This window comes from Bos mutus, chromosome 3 (genome assembly GCF_027580195.1).
Source record: "Bos mutus isolate GX-2022 chromosome 3, NWIPB_WYAK_1.1, whole genome shotgun sequence".
Classification (NCBI taxonomy): domain Eukaryota; kingdom Metazoa; phylum Chordata; class Mammalia; order Artiodactyla; family Bovidae; genus Bos; species Bos mutus.
In genome coordinates this window covers 81926204-81936761 of record NC_091619.1, presented here as the reverse complement: position 1 = coordinate 81936761, position 10558 = coordinate 81926204, and positions in this window count along the sequence as shown.

Sequence of the window (10558 nt, the reverse complement as noted above, 5' to 3'; positions counted from 1 at the left end):
TGAAGAGTTAATCTGCTGACACCTAGTGGCTCTCGGCCAACCTGCGGGACCCCCACTCACAGGGGAGGAGTGGGCCAGGGTGCTGGGGTGGCGTTGCCTTGGTGACCAGCTTTGTCTTTCCACCCCTGGGTACTAGTTAGAGGGGTTGACTTTCTGAAAGCATATTCTCTTTCTCCTCTCCCTCTCCTCCCTCCCCGCCCTCCCCTTCAACTGGGGCCTGTTTCCTCTAGACCCAAGGCAAAGCAGTAGTGCAGGCTAGGATTTCTTGCAAGTTTTCCGCTGTGGGGTGCCGCAACAGCTGTGACCCTGGCTTGATTTTGATGTCGACTTCAAGGGCGCCGTCCCCAGCAGGGGGAACATTTTTACCTCAGGAGTCTATTCACATTGGTAGCCTTGGCAGGGAAAGTTCCAGAAGCTTTGATTACACAAATACCTCTGCTAGGTACAGGCCCCCGTCTTGGCAACCTGGGGAGAGAGAATGTGCACGTGGGCTGATTAAACCAAACGACCGTTTCCTTGGCTGGGGTGGGGGCTGTGGGAGGGGGTGGTCTTCAGCTTGGAAATGATTTTTTCCTTGGCTGTGTTGCCTGGAAACTTGGAGGGTTTAATTAGGACTAGGGAGGTTTTGGGCTTCTGCAGCTGCCTCTGTTCTCTCCAGGGTTACTGATCGAGTGTATGTGTGTGTGTGAGTGTGTGTGTGTGTGTGTGTGTGTGCAAGCGTGCATGCACGCACGCCCCCCGTGTCCCTGGCAGACCAAAACCAGCTGGAGAACTGTAACAGGGAAAATGGGACTCTTTTCATTTCAGTCGATTTTAGTTAATAATTTTTAAACTTGTAAACCACAGAGAGGCTACGAGTGGCTTGCATGTCATGTACTGGAGCTGGACAACTGGGTGGAAGTGGTAGTTGATGCTGCTAACCTACATCTATCAAGGGCCAATCTTTGGAAAGTTTTTTGAGTGTTCCCAAGTTCGTTCAGGAAGGACTGCCCTAGGTCCATGGCTCCCTGGCTCTGTGAGTTTCAAGGGAGAACTGAGGCAGAGACCAGTCTGCCCCAATGCAGCCATCTTACTTTGTTAGGAAAAACGAAAAAATTAAAATGCAATCTATTAATCCTTTATTGGTCTCAATATCTTTATTCATCTCAACGTGAGCAATTAGTTATTCTGCTATTTGGAGATTTTGAGGACTTGAGAAACATTTTCTTTTCCATTTTTCTTTTGCGTGTGTGTACATTTGTATTTGTTTATTTTTCAACTACAAATATTATACATATGTATGCTCTGGTTATAAAAGAATTAGAGACAAAACTATAACCTCTCTCGTTCAAAAGGAGATTTTCCAACTGGAGTTAAGGTTGATGAAGGCACATTTTGGCCCAACTCTCCTTCTTCCTTCCCTCCCTTCCTTTTCCCCTCCCTTCAGAGGAACATTCAGAGACACAGTCCCTTCCTTCACAAAGTCCACGGAGTTGAGCTGCAACATCTCATGCGCCTTAGTTCCCAGGACTGCCATAACAAAGTACCACAGAGTGGATGGCTTAGACAGCAGAGCTGTGTTGTCTCACAGTTTTGGAGGCTAGAAGTCCAAGATCAAGGTGTCAGGGGACCTCCCTGGTAGTCTAGTGGTTGAGAATCCACCTTCCAATGCAGGGAAAGCGGGTTTGATGTAGAGTAGCAGTCGGACACGACTGAAGCGACTTAGCAGCAGCAGCAGCAGCAGCTAAGGTGTGTGGGACATCTTATGTAGGTAGATAGGTAGCTAAGATGTAAGATGTGATGTAGGTAGCTAAGATGTGTAGGACATTAAAAGTACTTTTTCTTTCCTGCACATTTTTGCCACAGAGAGTGAGTAATTGGCTTATTTTTTCACTTGCTTGGGTTTTAATGTCCTTTCTTGTTGTTTAGTCGCTCAGTTGTGTCTGACTCTTTGTGCAAACCCACGGACTATAGCCCACCAGGCTGCTCTGTCCATGGGATTCTCCAGGCAAGAATACTGGAGTGGGTCGCCATGCCCTTCCCCAGGGGATCTTCCCGACCCAGGGATCAAAGCCAGGTCTCCTGCATTGGCAGGTGGATTCTTTACCACTGAGCCACCAGGGAAGCCCCTTTAATGTCCTTATCCCTAATCAAATTCAAATTCTGCCCCAGTTGTGTAAAAGTTTCTCAATACATTCAAACATGTTAGTAATTATTGATCTCATTTTCTTGAGCTCTCTCTTTTGAGCTGATACAACTTGGCACTCATGGTTAGATGACTAGATTGTTTCCCAGGGGACCCTCCATGTGGGCCTTTCCTGTTAGACTGGTCAGATGTCCAGAGAAGACTCTTCCATCTTCTTCTTGTAGAATATATATCTGACAGCTGCGTTCTGGAAGCCGAGTGTGGGAAGAGGCTGGAGTCCAAATATTTAATCCATCAATATTCCTTGAATCCCTGCCATTTCCTTCTCCAGGGGATCTTCCCAACCCAGGAATCGAACCTGTGTCTCCTGCATTGCAGACAGACACTTTACCGTCTGAGCCACCAGGGAAACCCATTTTTAGCACAGTGATCTCCAATACCTTGACTGTCCCTGCATCTCAAGTTCAAAAACCCTTGTTTACTCTCTCTGGAAACTAAATCTCTTTTGTCATTTACTACAAGAAGAAGGAGTTAAGTGGCTATGTGGCACAGGGAATGTGGGAATGGAGGCAAGGGAAATCTACCTGTTCTATACCTTTTTCCGCCTACCCTCCTGCTTCAGCCCCACCTTTACTCTCACTTCCAGAGGCACCAGGAGCACCAGTTCCTGCCCTGGTCCTCTGCCTCCAAGTCACTCTGGGGGTCTCCCCACAGCATGCTTGCAGGTGGCTTTGTCCATCTTGTCTGCTAGCTCGGTCATCAGTCCTTCACAGGTTTTGCTGTTTTCATCTTTCCATCCTCACTGCTTTTGTGTTAGTGGGTTTCAGGAAGAAAAGGAGCCAAGTATATGTGTCCAATTTGCCAGCTTTAACTCTAAAGCCTTTCCTGTCCTTTCTCCAGCATGTCCTGGAGGCATTTTCAACCCCTAAATGAATGATCCAATTCCTGAGCTAAGTAGCACTGTGGGTCAATTTGGGCAGAAGAGAGGACCTTCAACCTCACCATGTGATCTAGAAACGTGTGCACATACACACACCAGCACACACTCAGCTCAGTTCTCCACTCTGTATCACTCACAGCTGACCTCAGCAGAATATTTGGAATCAGCTTCAGATTCTTATTTTGTTCTCCAGGCAATTTTTTTTTTACATTCCCCAATTCTCTATTTTCCTCCTCTCCAGTTTATTCTTGACACTATAGCCACAAAGTAATCTTTTTGAAAATGAAAATTCCATTATTGTATGTCATTCCCAGGCCCAACTCTCACATCCACACATGACCACTGGAAAAACCATAGCCTTGACTAGATGGACCTTTGTTGGCAAAGTAATATCTCTGCTTTTGAATATGCTATCTAGGTTGGTCATAACTTTCCTTCCGAGGAGTAAGTGTCTTTTAATTTCATGCCTGCAGTCACCATCTGCAGTGATTTTGGAGCCCAAAAAACAAAGTCTGACACTGTTTCCACTGTTTCCCCATCTATTTGCTGTGAAGTGATGGGACCAGATGCCATGATCTTTGTTTTCTGAATGTTGAGCTTTAAGCCAACTTCTTCACTCTCCTCTTTTACTTTCATCAACAGGCTTTTTAGTTCCTCTTCACTTTCTGCCATAAGGGTGGTGTCATCTGCATATCTGAGGTTATTGACATTTCTCCCGGCAATCTTGATTCCAGCTTGTGCTTCTTCCAGCCCAGCATTTCTCATGATGTACTCTGCATATAAGTTAAATAAGCAGGGTGACAATATACAGCCTTGACGTACTCCTTTTCCTATTTGGAACCAGTCTATTGTTCCATGTCCAGTTCTAACTGTTGCTTCCTGACCTGCATGGATATTTCTCCAGAAGCAGGTCAGGTGGTCTGGTATTCCCATCTCTTTCAGAATTTTCCACAGTTTATTGTGATCCTCACAGTCAAAGGCTTTGGCATAGTCAGTAAAGCAGAAATAGATGTTTTATGGAACTCTCTTGCTTTTTCCATGATCCCGCTATGGTTTAGGGGGGTTATATTAGTCTCCCCTCCTCAGCCAAACTTTGGTTTCCCTAGCTATTTTGCAGTTCTCTTAGGCCTTTGCATATGTTCTATCAGTTCAGTTCAGTCACTCAGTCATGTCCGACTCTTTGCGATCCCATGGACTGCAGCACACCAGGTCTCCCTGTCCATCACCAACTCCCAGAGCCTACTCAAACTCTTGTCTATTGCGTTGGTGATGCCATCTAACCATCTCATCCTCTGTCGTCCCCTTCTCCTCCTGCCTTCAATCTTTCCCAGCATCAGGGTCTTTTCCAGTGAGTCAGTTCTTCACATCAGGTGGCCAAAGTATTGGAGTTTCAGCTTCAGCCTCAATCCTTCCAATGAATATTCAGGACTGATTTCCTTTAGGATGGACTGGTTGGATCTCCTTGCAGTCCAAGAGACTCTTAAGAGTCTTCTCCAACACCACAGTTCAAAAGCTTCAATTCTTCTGTGCTCAGCTTTCTTTATAGACCAACTCTCACATCCATACACGACTACCGGAAAAACCAAGCTTTGACTGTCAGACGGACCTTTGTTGGTAAAGTAATGTCTCTGCTTCTTAGTATGCTGTCTAGGTTGGTCATAGCTTTTCTTCCAAGGAGCAAGCGTCTTTTAATTTCATGGCTTCAGTCACTATCTCAGTGATTTCAGAGCCCCCAAAGATAAAGTCTCTCACTGTTTCCATTGTTTCCCCATCTATTTGCCATGAAGTGACGGGACTGGATGCCATGATCTTAGTTTTCTGAATGTTGAGTCTTAAGTCAACTTTTTCACTCTCCTCTTTCAATTTCATCAAGAGGCTCTTTAGTTCTTCTTTGCTTCCTCTATACCCTGCCTGGAAAGCTCTTGACCTCAGTTCCCTAAAGGCTGTATTGGAAAAACACTTTATACCCAGGGAGACCTTCTCCAACTGTGTTTCAGCCCCTCCCCACACATAGTCAGTTAAATCCTGCATTATACACTCTCATATAATTTTGTGATAGTGCTTTAGTTGCATGTCCAGGCTAGAATGGAAGCATCATGAGCACAGGATGTTTTTCTGTCTTGTTCCCACTATCACCCTGGTATGCAGCACCAGACTTGGCCCACAGAAGGCAATCCATAGATAGTTATTTAATCATCTGTACTTTGCACCTTAGGGTTTCCTAATCTTTGCTTTCACCCCAGCATACTCTCCCTTCTAAATGTACTGCTCTAATAGCAGAGAATATTAGTTAAATATTGAAAATTTTGGCCTGGAAAGATATTCACAGCTCCCTTCCTGGAAAATTGGGCTTTGCCTTTCTCTCTTTCCTTTGTGAGAAATAGCCCTCACTGTCTTCAGGACACAAGATTAGGTAACCAGGTGTCTCTCAACTTACTCTGCTGGCTCTCAAGGCAGAAGATCCCCAAAATTATAAATAGAAAGGGAAAGACTTAATTTTTTCATAGGCAATCAGGGAAGTTGGATGTAGTGATAAACCAAGCAAAGTCATAGGATGTTTCTCATAAACTGAACAGAGGGCCCTGTTACAGAATTGCAATTGCAATATGATGTGTAAAGGTTGCCCTGGATTTTTTTCTCATTGCTTTTCTTACAAGAGGAAAAATAAATCCAGCCCACAGTATGCAGTAATTGGAAGTTTGAAACTGAAACTGTTTGTTTCCTCATCTGTAAAATGAGAAAACTGAACTAAGTGCCCTCTAAGGCTGCTCTGAAACTCTGACCTTATTCTACGAGTCTTTATAAAAATTGTTCACAAGAACTTTTAGGTTTCTGAAAATACATTGCTCTTGAGGAAATCAAAGTTTTATTGCAAGATTAAAAAAAAATGTAAACACTTCTATGAACTTGGCAAAAAAATCAGGTGGAGAGTAGTGTGGGTTTTCAATCTGCCAACAATGATCCCATTCTAAAAAGTTCAACTGTCAGTAATTTTAGGACTCAGCACACAACTCTATAAGGGCTAGAAGGGCTGAAACCTCCTAGCAGGTTTGGAATTCTGTGTCTTTGTCTAGAGGCAAAAACGAAATACCTGCTTAACGGCAAAAGATTAGTATCTGAGACTTTTAAAAAAATAAAGGTACCATGTGCTACTTGGTATTATTAGTAGTAAATATCTACTTCTTTTGACAGTCCATCATGGGGCTTCACTTTCCTTCCCCACTGATGTTGGATTGCTTTGGCCTCTGAAATGTTTGTGGACATGAAAAACATTGTGCTTTCCTCAGTTTAACTTCAATCTTGTGGTGACTTGCCATGAGAGGGCAAGTAATTACTGTCTGGAGTCCAAAATAAAAAACATGGTGCAAATATAAGCTTAACTCACAGACCCTCCCAGCTGAGCTTAGCAAAACTCAGCTAAATCACAGTTGATCTGCTGACCTTTGAGCATGAGAATAAATGCTTGTTATTTTAAGCTACTAAGTTTTGAGGTGGTTGTTACATAGCATTATCATGAAAAAGTTGATTAATACAAGACGCAATGTGGGTTCTTGTGAGATATGATGTTTAAGGTATGGCTTCTGAAATTTGGCACACCTTGTTTTGAGTCTCACTTCCTTTATTTATTAGATGTGAAATGTTATGCAATAGACTTAGCCTCTTGAAGACTCTGTTTCCTCATCTGCAAAATGGAGATAATTATGGTAACAAGCTAATAGCACTGTGGTGTAGACCAAATGAGTTAATATATATCAAGAAGCTAAGACAGTGCCTGATACATAGTGAGGAGCCAGTAAATGCTTATTATCATTAACAATAATGATTATCATAATTTCTATAACATAAATATTACTTTCCTGTTAAATTATAAAACTGAATATAAAGACTTATTTGGAATATTTGGTGAAAAAGAATGAAGAAGATAAGTATTCTACCACATGGCTAATAAGTCCATATGATATTAAAAGGTCCCCCTAGTAGCTCAGATGGTAAAGAATACAGCTGCAAAGCAGGAGACCCAGGTCCAATTCCTCGGTCAGGAAGATCCTCTAGGGAAGGGTATGGCAACTCACTCCAGTATCCTTGCCTGGAGAATCCCATGGACAAAGGAGCCTGGCAGGCTACAGTCTATAGAGTCACACAGAGTTGGACATGACTAAAGTGACTTCATATGCATGCATGCATTTTCTACCAAGCAAGCTTATCTATATGTTTAAAGAAATTTTGAGTTACTTTGCAATGGTTTCCCAAATCTGAGCTCTTTTTACTATTAGAATTTACATTTCCATGTCCCAGAGTCTAGGATATGAAGTTTGGTGTCAAGTATTAATAGTCTAGGTCCAATCTACACCCTCAGCACCCAGAATCATTCATTAGAGTTCATATGTAATAGTTCACTGCTGTGGTACTTTGCCTTCATGTATTTAACAAGCATTTATTAAGTATTGCATTCTGAGCGACAAACACTCCATCTCTGGCATTTTGGGGGCTTCCTTGATGGCTCATATGGTAAAGAATCTGCCTACAATGTGAGAGACCCAGGTTCAATCCCTGGGTCAGAGATCTCCTGGAGAAGGGAATGGCTATGTACTCCTGTATCCTTGCCTGGAGAATCCCATGGAAAGAAGGAGCCTGAGGGGCTACAGTCTATGTGGTTGCAAAGAGTCAGACATGACTGAGCAACTAACACTTCATTGCACTAGGTATTAGAGATAGATAAACAGACATCATCCTGCACTGATGGCAGTCATAGGTTAGCTACAGATTACAAATATGTTTCACTCTGGTGTCAACTCATGGATTTAGAGTGGCTGCCCAGAAGGCTGTCTAAAAACAATTCTAGGAGGAAGGGGACACATGTACACTTATAGGTGATTCATGATGATGTATGGCAAAAACCATCACAATATTGTAAAGTAATTACCTGCCAATTAATTAAAAAAAAATTTTAGGCAGCATTTGGTCTTAGTGGGGAAAGAGTCATGGGTTTGGAAGGAAGGAATGGTTTTGAATACTTGCTAATCCAGCTTTAGCTAGAGGTCAGACACATATACAACAAAATATAATTGAATGCAGTAAGTGCTATTTGTGAGACAAGAACAAAGGAGCACGGAACACAGAGCAGGGAGTAATTAATTTAGCCAAGAGGAGAGTTTAGTAAGGAAAGCCTTCATTGAAAGGATGAAATTTTATCTGGGTCTTGACTGGTGACCAGGAATTCAGTAGGTGATGAAGTGGGGAAAGATGATTTCAGGCCAAGAACACAGAATGAGCAAAGACGCAGAGGTGTATTAGTACATGGGGTGTTGGGGCATAGAGGGCACAGCGAATAGTCTTGTTTGGTTCGAACATGAGATGTGGGATTATGCTAGTAGGAATGAGTTATCATCGGGGGTTGGGGCCAGTCTGAAGTGCTTTGTTATATAAGCCATACGAATCCCTGAAGGCTTTTACACTAGAGCATCATACAGCCAAACGTGTGCCTTTAAAAAGTTACTCATGAAGAACTAGATAGGAGACAGAAAAAAAAGAGAGAGAGAAAAAGAGGCAGGCAGCAGAAAGAAGGGTCCTGCAGTTATGCAGATAAGGGACAATGGACATCCAAACTGGGGAGATGCGGCAGAGAGAAAGGAAACAGCATCATCAAACAGAATAAGGATGCTCTTCTCTCGAAGTGAATGTGTTAGTCATGCAGTCATGTCCAGCTCTTTGTGACCCCATGGATTGTAGCCCACCAGGCTCTCAAAAATGACCTATTATTACGGCTTCAGTATAAAGCAAATTCAACAGTCTAATTTTTTCATTGCTTTTGTTTTAGTATTACTGTTTGAATATGTATAGTATATGTGTGTGTGTTAGTTGTATCTGACTCAATGCAACCCTATGTACTATAGCCCACCAGGCTCCTCTATCCACGGAATCCTCCAGGCAAAAATACTGGAGTGGGTTGCCATTTCCTTCTCTAGGGCATCTTCCCTACCCAGGGATTGAACCCAGGTCTTCTGCATTGCAGGCGGGCTCTTTACCATTTGAGCCATCAGGGAAGCCCTGAATATGTATATACATCATTAAATTACACATAAAGGGGAACTTGAAGGGTAACTTCAGATTTTTAAATTTATTCTTGAGTCAATCCTGTGCAGTGTGTACTAAAATTTCCATTTACAGAGGAGAAAACAGGCTCAAGGATTAAAAGAACCCAGGATCAGTGACCTTAGATTATACATCTTCTAAAAATCAAAATAGCATTTGATCCCAAGACAACTTGACTCCAGAGTCAATGTTCTTAATCACTACTCTGCACCATGGAAACAGTTCCCTCTCCAATGTTACTGTCCATTTCCACTAACTGTTATATCTCTTATATACCTCCTCTTTGCAGTTTCATGTATCCTGACCTAGGAGACAAGCCAGTGAGTATCAGAGGAGTATTGAAAGTAGGAGAAAAGTTCTTCTGGAAGAATCCAATAATTTGGGCTTGAGATCAAAGAAAAACTACTGATTTTTTTCCTGAATACTTGACAGATTTGTCAAGTAATCTTGAATCTCTTACTCTTTGGGAATCAATGCATTAATTAATCCACGGGCAATGTACCTAGCACTGTGCTGGGGAAATAAATCATCCTAGAATTAGCCTTCAACAGAGACACAGGGGCAAGAGCCCAAGACTATGAGACAGGAGACGGACTTGGGAGCCCTGGCTCTGCCTTGAACCTGCCCTTGGCCTTAAACAAGTCTCTTCACCTTTCCTCGCCTTCTTTCCACCATTGGAAATAGCCCCGGTGATGGCAAAGGTCCTTACCATTCCTATATTTTTACACTTGCCTTACAGGATTAATTGAAGGAAAAATAAAGAGCAGTTAGTATTGGACAGAAAACCGTGGTAATAAAACACGCTGAATTGCACGACTGGTTTAGCAATCACTTGGTGTCTGAAACTGCCTCCTGAATATGCAGGAAGAGTGTCTATCATTCCAGCTCCTACGGAACCTGACATTTCACTGAGAGAATAGGCTTTACAATGTCGCATTTTCTCAAAAATTGCTGCATTTGAAATCTTGCGGGATATTTAAAACTCGTTTTTAGAGCACCAGAGGCACTTTTCAGCTGAGTTACTCAATGTTTTATCCCTCCATCCTTTTCATCTTGCCTGGAGAGTCCCCACTGGTAATTTTTAAACATGGCTAGGTACTTTGTCGAGGTCTTTGGAGTTCAGGGCAGCTCAGAGTTTACTCTGAGGCAAAATATTTTGAACAGTGGCAGCATGTGCTCACTGTTTCCTGGAGCTAACAGCTGCAAATCGATCTTTGCATCCCACTTCTTCCAAGAGGAGACGGTGGGGTGGTTGGGAACGCAAACTTGCTTTGTCCACCTGAACAGCACGATCAGGTTCCTCGCAGTCGTCCTCTTGGCTTCACAGGAATCGCAGAAGCAACTGCCAAGCCTTGCAACAGTGCGATCCTGCTGCCTTCCAGCTCCAGAGTCGAGTCTCC